Source organism: Falco punctatus (genome assembly GCF_963210335.1).
Source record: "Falco punctatus genome assembly, chromosome: 11".
In the NCBI taxonomy this organism is placed as follows: Eukaryota; Metazoa; Chordata; class Aves; order Falconiformes; family Falconidae; genus Falco; species Falco punctatus.
The window spans coordinates 34,899,044-34,907,901 of NC_137591.1; positions in this window are offsets into that span (position 1 = coordinate 34,899,044).

Consider the following 8,858-nt stretch of genomic DNA (forward strand, 5'->3'; position numbering starts at 1 on the left):
GAGAAATAGAAGATAAGATTCAGGTAGCTCAGAAAGCAGCAGATAATGTCCACATTTTTCTGTGCAAAAATGTGCTGTACATGTTCTGTGTTAAAAAGAAAAAGAAAAAGAAAACCCCAAACACTTTTACAAGAAGCAGCACTAATGGGGAGACATGTTAACAGGAGTGCTGATTCATATCATTAATGTGGGCAGGCAGGAACTGTGGAGAGTGAAAGAGCTGTTGGAACATGCTTTTCTTGAGAGCACACCTAAATTAAGAGGCTGTCAGACACATGTGTTTCATAGTGTTGGCAACCCAGGTGTAACAAATTTCCAAGATGACTATTTGTGAGTACTAACAGCTAAAAAAGCATTCCTAATTTCTTGCTGAATATGGAGACTTAAGTGTCAAGAGGAACAGGGGACCGTAGACAGAAATGAAGGTCAATCGGGATACATGTGCAAAGTAATACCCATTAGCAGGGAAAACATAAATGACTTCCAGACGTGATGGGGTTCAAATCAAGTGATTTGATTTAAGAAAAAGAAGCAGGAATGGAGAAAGTGGAAAGATCAACTCATACTTTTCTGGTGCAGATTTTTTTTTGCTTGCCATGTCAAGCTTTTTCTGTTGGACAGTGGATCTTGGATCTGGATTGGTATGACAATTCCTACCTTCCTGTATTTGCTTTTCTTTTGATATATTTTAGAATAATATTAATCTCATGGGGAAAAAACCACACAGATTCTCCTGTTATTTTTGTTTTCTGATTGTTACATTGTTTTTCATTTATGGATCAGTTTCTTACTGTAATAAAACTAGAGACATGATAGGATTTTATTTCATGAGTGTGATTGATCAATGCCCAAGAAATTTCCTTTTTTATTAACTGGGTCTGCTTTGCAGAAGAGAAGACGGAATGAAGCCTGACTTTCAAGTTTTTTTGTCAAACTTACTACACTGCTCCTTTCGGTTAGTGGCCAATGGTAGAACATTTAGGCACACGACACAAAGAAAATTAGAACTTTGTGCATTTTTAGTAACTTTTTGGTATATCCCTAGAAAAACTTTAATTTCTTTCATGCTTGATTTTTTTTTCTTCTAATGTTTTGCACCTGGAAGCTCTCTATGTATTTTAAATAAGGATTGAAAAGGTAGCACTTTTGATGCCAAACATTTAAGCAAGGGTTCAAGTATATATATATTACCTGTTGGCTGGCAATTTTTATTATGAAAAGGTTAAAATGGTGCACAGTTTGGCTACTTTCTTTTCAGCAGGCAACTCCACTCCCAGCTACATCTGTGGCATCTAAAGATATGAGATTCATGCTACTGATTTTTGGAACAAATTTTCTTGCACAGTAAAGAAGTATTTTAGTTATAAAGTGCTGACCCATTCACAAAACAGGGCACCAGGGCCAGTGAAAATGATAACACTCAGACCTCAGAAATGGAAGGTCCCCAGATCACATTTGAAATATCTGGAGTGCTTTTTTTTTTTTTTTTTTTTCCAGAAAATACTCTGTAAATCACTGGTACTGGTACCAGAACTCTGACCAGCCAGGCAGATCGGGTAATGTAGCTCCATGTTAATCAGGCTTGAATGCTGGTGGGTTGTTTTTTGTTGGTTTTTGGTTTTTGTGGTTTGGTTTTTTTACAATCATTCGGTGCTCCATACTTTTTTAATTCTTCAGTTTTATTGTTTTATGAATCTGATTTATAGTTTTAATTAAAATTGTGTCTGGGAACACTTTGGAATTGCATGTTATTTAGGACCTGTGTGAAAAATCTCTGAAGGAGAAGGGAACTTTCATTCCCATCTTTCACATGATGGTTTGCCATGTGCAATAACTTTCAGCAGGTATTTGAGCAATATTTGGAATCAGAATCCGTGGTGTTTTCTGGGGAAGAGATGGCATCAGAAATTAAATTACAATCTATTACGTTGCATTGGGTTTGCATGGCAAGGTTTTGGTACCAGAGGGATTACAAGGGTGGCTTTGGCAATAAGCTGCTAGAAGGTTCCCCTACATCTGATAGAGCCAATGCCAACTGGCTCAGAGATGGACACACCGCTGGCCAAGGCTGAGACCATCAGCAACAGTGGTAGCACCTCTGGGACAACATATTTAAGAAGGGGGAAAAACACCTGAGCACTGCAGCTGGAGGCAGGAATGAGATTTTTTGAGAACAACAACTCTGCAGACACCAAGGTCAGTAAAGAAGGAGGGGAGGAGGTGCTCAAGGTTCTGGAGCAGAGATTCCCCGGAGAGGCCGGCTGTGCCCCCAGCCCGTGGGGGTTAACGTGGAGCAGATCCCACCCGCAGCCCGTGGGAGACCCCACAGCGGGGCAGGGGGATGCCCAAAGCAGGCTGTGACCTGTGGGCAGCCCAGGCTGGAGCAGGCTCCTGCAGGGACCTGTGGCCCCGCGGGGGACCCACGCTGGAGCAGGGTGTGAGGAGCTGCAGCCCGTGGGAAGGACTCACCTTGGAGCAGTTCATGGAGAGCCGTCTCCCGTGGGGGGACCCCACGCTGGAGCAGGGGAGGAGTGTGAGGAGCCTGCCCTGGGGAGGAAGGAGCGGCAGAGACAATGTCTGATGAACTGACGGCAGCCCCCATTCCCCGTCCCCCTGTGCCACGGGGGGGGAGAGAATTTTGGGATAAAGTTCAGCCTGAGGGAAGGGAGGGGTGGGAGGGAGGTGATTTAAGATTTGGTTTTATTTCTCATTATCCTACTCTGATTTCATTGGCAATAAATTAATTTCCCCAAGTAGAGTCTGTTTTGCCTGTGACAGTAATTGGTGAGTGATGTCCCTGTCCTCATCTTGATCCACAAGGCTTTCGTTATATCTTCTCTCCCCTGTCTGGCTGAGGAAGGGAGTGATAGAACAGCTTTGGTGGGCACCTGGCATCTAGCCAGGGTCAACCCACAACATATATGTCTCTGCTTAAATAAAAAGGATTTGTAACGTTTTCTCAGCTAGATAGACAGTAGAGGACTACTAAGTCCTAATCTTTCCTCTAATATACTTCCTAGATAACGCTTGTCACAAGTGACTGTTTCTGCTGTCTATGTCAGGCTCACAGAACCCCGTGATCCCATGGCTATTCTTTTAGATGTACACATAAATCATGGTGTGACAGAATAACCTTATTTTCTGCCCTAGGATATGGCTTTATACTGTGTCTGCTGTGCCCTTCTCACAGGAGCTTTATTCAAACCAAATGCCTTTGCTATCCATCGTGTTTTGAGCTTGCACTGCTGTTGGGCCCAGCAAGAATAACCCACTGGAAAAGGAGGCAAAAGGCAGGCAGAGTAATGGCTGCAGTGTGCCCTCTCAAGCAACCAGTGCAGCCCAAAGTGAAGGCCAGGCCTCACCTGCCTATGAGTAAGGAAAGCAAAAGTACATGGTCCTAGACAAAAATAAAAGCTTTTGGCTATTGACAGGAGGTTTATATCACTTGCTGATCCGTGTTATATCTGTTAGCTGTTTGCCTTAGTACCTTAGCTCCAGGATTTATCCCTCATAGAGAGACAACAGCTCCCAAGTAGCTGCACCAACCTTTGCGACATTCACCTCTGCTGCAGGCACAGGCAGTCCAGGAGAGGGCTGGCAGGACACCCAGCCCCTGTTCCTGGGCAAAAAGCCCTCAGAAGGCAATGTTAAAGTCAGGCAGAGGTCAGGAGATGAGTCAGGATCAAGTCAAAGACTAGAAAAGCTTATGGAGGCTGGCTGTGGAGCAAGCATCATGTCTGAAGTTCCCAGTGTGGATGTGTTTAGGATGCCTTAAGGCTCTGGACTCAAAAGTATTTTAAAGGGATTGTATACTATATCCCTTTTAGTACTTTATGAAGCTATCTATAATAGTTGAACGTGAGGCGTTTGGGATTTTTTTTAACAACAAAGCAATTCTAGAAGTAGCCTTTCTTTTCTTCAATCTTGTGTTTTTATGGCAGACTGATAACATGGAGTAGTCATATTACTATGTCAAATCAGCATGTTTTATTAAAAATGAGTCAGAAGCTACCCTGTAATGTCTCCTGAATCCAACACAGCTAATGCAGATTTACGCTAACATTACTGAGAGGAGCAATTGGCCATTTTTGGACATCAACATTTTCTAAGCAGAGGGATATGTTGTATCTCCAATAAGGCTTCATAAACCCTCATTAATGGGATTTATGGAACTTGAAAAGAAAATGGACTGCTGGGCAAGAGCTTTATTCTTCACAAGCTGTGCAAGCCAGCGATACGTATCTTTTATATTTAATAACAAAATACCCGCCTGGAGCACCTTTTACACTTTTGCTTGTATGTGCCTTGTGTCTGGGTGTTTTATTTCTATTTAGATCAGATAGCTGTACTGTCTGTAGTATAATATGTGATAAATGAAGAGTTTTTACAGTGCTTAGTAAAGTTCTGTCTCCCTAAAATTGGATTTTGGAGTTCTCAAGTAAGGCATTCTCTGCAATAACTTTCCATCATCCCTTCCAACATTCTTTGTCTCTTTTGAAAATCATGGCTGATTAAAAGTCTAATGCAACAGCTGTTTGTGATCATATGATTGATATGTTTTTTAGGCAGATGCTGAGTATTAGAAGCAGAAACATTCAGAGTTCTTTGCAGTGCTCGAAAATTTTCGAATTGATACTTTTTAAGGCCACAGTAGGACAGACCTGCCAGGCAGTGCAGATTCTTTGCATACTTAATTAAGAACTGATGCAACTCAAAAGATTGATCACACCATACATAAAAAAACCCCAACCCATAGGCATAGCTTCAGGAGGCAAAATTCTTTGTCTGCATGAATCACAAGACGTTCTGAAAACTTTTAACAACTTGCTATACCCATAGACTACTCTCAATTTATTTTTTTGCTGTTTAATATCAGAAGCGAAGTCCCCTTGTGAATGAGCACACCGACTAGCTAGCATGAGCTGGCCACTATGTAACAGCTAGTTGAAGGGTGGTGAAAGCAGCAGAAGTTGCAGGAGGAGCACAGGGAGTGGGCACAGCATTTAAACAATTTGCAGTATGGAAGACATTCAGCTTTGTAATTGCCTTTAAAATATCAAAGCTCTTGCAGTCAGTCAAGGGCAGAAACATGCCTGATGTCTGTGTTACTCAGTCTCTGAAGAGTAAGCAAGCCTGCGGAGGCAGGGGCTTGCTCCCACCCCTTTGGTGCCATGTCCCCGTCAGGCAGCACGCACAGATCCGCCCTGACGGCTGGCACAGCCATCAGCCTCTGAGGCCTCTTCCAGGCATTTCCCCCTCCCAGTGGGCTGCGTGTTTAGGAGCCTGGTAGCTCAGCTGGTTCCTGCAGACAGTTTGCGTTTAGGCACCTCAGGCAGACAGCGTAATTCCACACTCTGTATTTCCCCCTCACAACGCCCCTCTGCCCAGGCGCTGACAGGAGCTGCGGAGGGGAGGCCTCACACGGCGCACCCCGTACCCCTGCCGCCCTGAGCGTCCCAGGATGAGGGGGCACTTCAGGGCACAGACCCTCATCCAAACCTGCGCCGTGAGCCCAGCGCTGAGGCATTCCCTGCCACCAAGAGTGGCACCTCAGGGAACCTTCACAATAGCCACCAGACTATTGTTACCAGTAGTCTCCGGCAAACACCTGGTGCTGTTTACAGCTTTGTCACCCCTTGCTGTAGCTGACAAAGTAGCTCCCTCCAGCCCTTATCCCCCATGCAGGAAGCTGGAGAAGTAGCTTCAGCAAAGGTGTCAGTGGCCCTGAAGGCACAGCAGCACTGTGGACACTACTCAGGCTGATGTGCAGCTCCTGGGCCCTGAGGGGCTGCACCTGGTCCCAATCTACCCCCTGTCTTCCCCTTGGCAGAAGCTATATAGGGCTGGTCTCCAGCCAGCAGCAAACCTTCTGGGAGAGGTGCTCAGGCAGCAGCGCCTCAGGACAGAGCTGATGCACTCAGGGTGAGTATTTGTTTCTGTAAACGTCTCTTACGGTCCTGACCTGCTGTTGGAGTAGCAGTGTGGGGGGTGGGAGCAAGGGGGAAGGAATGTTTCTTTCTTGTCTGGAGATAACTTGGAGTCTGAGATTTTAAAGGCTCTTGCTTTACATTTTGGGTAAGGTTGCTCTTGCTAGTTGTGTATGCTTGTGAAAACTTTGCTGTGTAAATGCAGTCCCTGCTCTGTTGTTGCCAGGCCCTTTGTTTCACTCAGCTGCCCCTGCCCCTGTAGTTTGTGGACGTGGTAGCTGTGCATGCGCACTGTGATGCAGGGAGGAGGCTGGGGCCTTGAGATGGAATGTATTGGGAAACTAGGGAAAGGTTTTGATGAAACCCTGCTGTGGCTGCAGGGTGATGTGATTCCTAACAAATATTCATGAGGGAAGCTTGGATGGTGCCCTTATATCTGGTACATTCTTGTGGTATCACTGGTTGTCCCAGAAGGATTTGTTTTTCTGGTGGCATCACAGATTATGAGCTTGGGTAAAATATTCTTCCTTTACCAAACTGGCCTCTGAAAAGTATCTGAAGGTGTTTAATGCTTTTTAAGGAGGAGAAATCTTCAGTGGTGTGGCCTTCCATATGGAAGATGTGTAATGTTGGTAGTCCAGCTGTACATACAATTTGTCTTTCTTGGTAATAGGTAATAGGAAGATTTTCCTTTTTTTTTTTTTTTTTCCTTTCCTTACTCTAGGACCAGAAGTTCTAGTTGGATTTCAAAATTTTTATCAATTAACTCTGCAGTATGGACAAAGAAATAGAACGTGAATGCAAGCTATGCATTTACTTTACATCAGAGCTGCACCTTAAATCACTTATTGGCAGTTGCTTGGATTAAGGGAGAGAGAAGCCAGTTTATTCCATATTTGGAGTTAATTCTGTCTCTTGTATTTTCATACACCAAGACGAAGGTCAACATAAAATGAGGTTTGAGAACCAAGACTTGCAAATAGTCAAAAACTTAAATAAGGTGGTGTTTATCCACTCCTTGTTATTTTTCCAGGAAGATCACTGTTGATGGAAGAATTCAGTCGTTAAATGGTTGTTATAGAAATTATATAATTAAACCCAACATATTAACAGAGATAGGCAGTGAACTTTGGTTCTGAGAATACTGCAATAATTTATGCTCTTGGCCATCTAATGTTGTGTATGTGCTATGGGAACAAATAATACAGTATATGAAATGGACATTACAGAAAAGCTTTATCCCATGTAACATGCATGATAAATAGCCTGTGTGTGTAAATCTGTGGTTCCTCAATGTAGAGCTTGAAGAAAATTTCTATCCATGGGAATCTCTTCCCTCTGCTTGGTGTTAAGCCTGGTTAGGCAGTGATGGCTTTAACTCTGACTCAAATGCAAAACCAAATACATTTGTTTCCCATGTAGCAGAAATTAAAGGAAAAGAACAGGACTCAGCACCTGAAGAGAGACAGAAAAGGGCTGTGAAAAATGAGGGGGCAGGGGTAAAAAAATCAAATATGTAACTTGAATATTCCTATATTTGTAAAAACATGCTTTTGGGACAGAAAAGGCCATGTTTCTTTTACAGCTATTGCAAATTTCACTTCAACTAGAAACTGGTTATAGATGCAAACATATGAAAATCTGTGTACATAAAATGGTATGTGTTTTGTTTGTGTCAGTGTTATAGCCCCTTATAGCAAAAGATGGTAAAAAAAATTTAGCCAGGAAGTTGAACCAATGTATCAACAGGTAGAAAAACACCCTAAACCAAATACCGGTTAAATATTTCATATTGTTGTTTGCTACAAAACAAATCGGTAGTTTTAGATCAGGTGATCTCAAATACAAGCTAGTAAGTGTGTATGAACTACAAGTACCCATATATCAACTGGCTCTTGATATATCTGGTTTTCAAGTTGCCTACTTCAATATATAAGGTGGAAATACTTTATAGATTCCTAATCTACAAAATATTCTCAAACTCAGGCCTGAGTGATGCTTTAATGGAATTACTTGTAGCAAACCTAAGCATATGCATCTTAAGATTTGTTCAGCTGATTTTTCTTTTTTGTGTATTCTTTAGGTATTTCTAATTACATTAGTAATCTGCCACAGTTTTCACTTCATTATATTACACACTTTATTTGCCTTTAATAGCAGGAGCAAAGAAAATGGGCAGCTATGTAACCTGAATGATATCACTGAATTTGGGCTGTGTAACTAGGGTAGTGTATAATGTGTAACTGTAGTCCCTGTAAAGCCAACAGAGCACTGCCTCTCTTGGTGTTGAGAAACCCCTTTGGAATAACTTACATAAAGCTTAACTTCCCTGAAAATGTTTCAAGAGCTTTACTTCCATTTGGCTTCCTCCATGCTTCATCAGGATAATTTCTTTTAAGCATGGATGCAATTGTAATTTTTACGAATTCATGGGGTACTGTGGATAAATGAAATACACTAAATTTGGGGGTTGTTTTCCATGTGGAATATCCATTAATTGTAAAATTCTCATAACACAATCAGGGTTGATTAGCTGGTTGATTAGTTACCTTCTAAAGGAGCATGTAAACATCTGGGGAAGCAGGTGATGCCTCTCCTAAATGCATCTGCAAGAAGTGGAAGGCTGTATTGAATGCCCTGCTTGAATCCAGAGACTTTGTCTATGACTGCCCATTAGCATTTTCTTGTAGCTGGTCCCAGCTTCAGCCTCAAACAGGGTTGTGTCCATATCTGGCATTGTAACTATTTAATATGCCACTCATGTTCCTGGTGCCATGGTAAGAGCTCCAATGGTTAAGGCTTCTTCCTAAAAGCTTTCTTAACTCCCTAGTGGATTAGATTCAAACCAATTTAAAGCACGTACTGGATTTAGAACATGGAAGGACAAGGTCAAGAGAAATAAGAGATCCACAGCTATGCCCCCATAGGGGA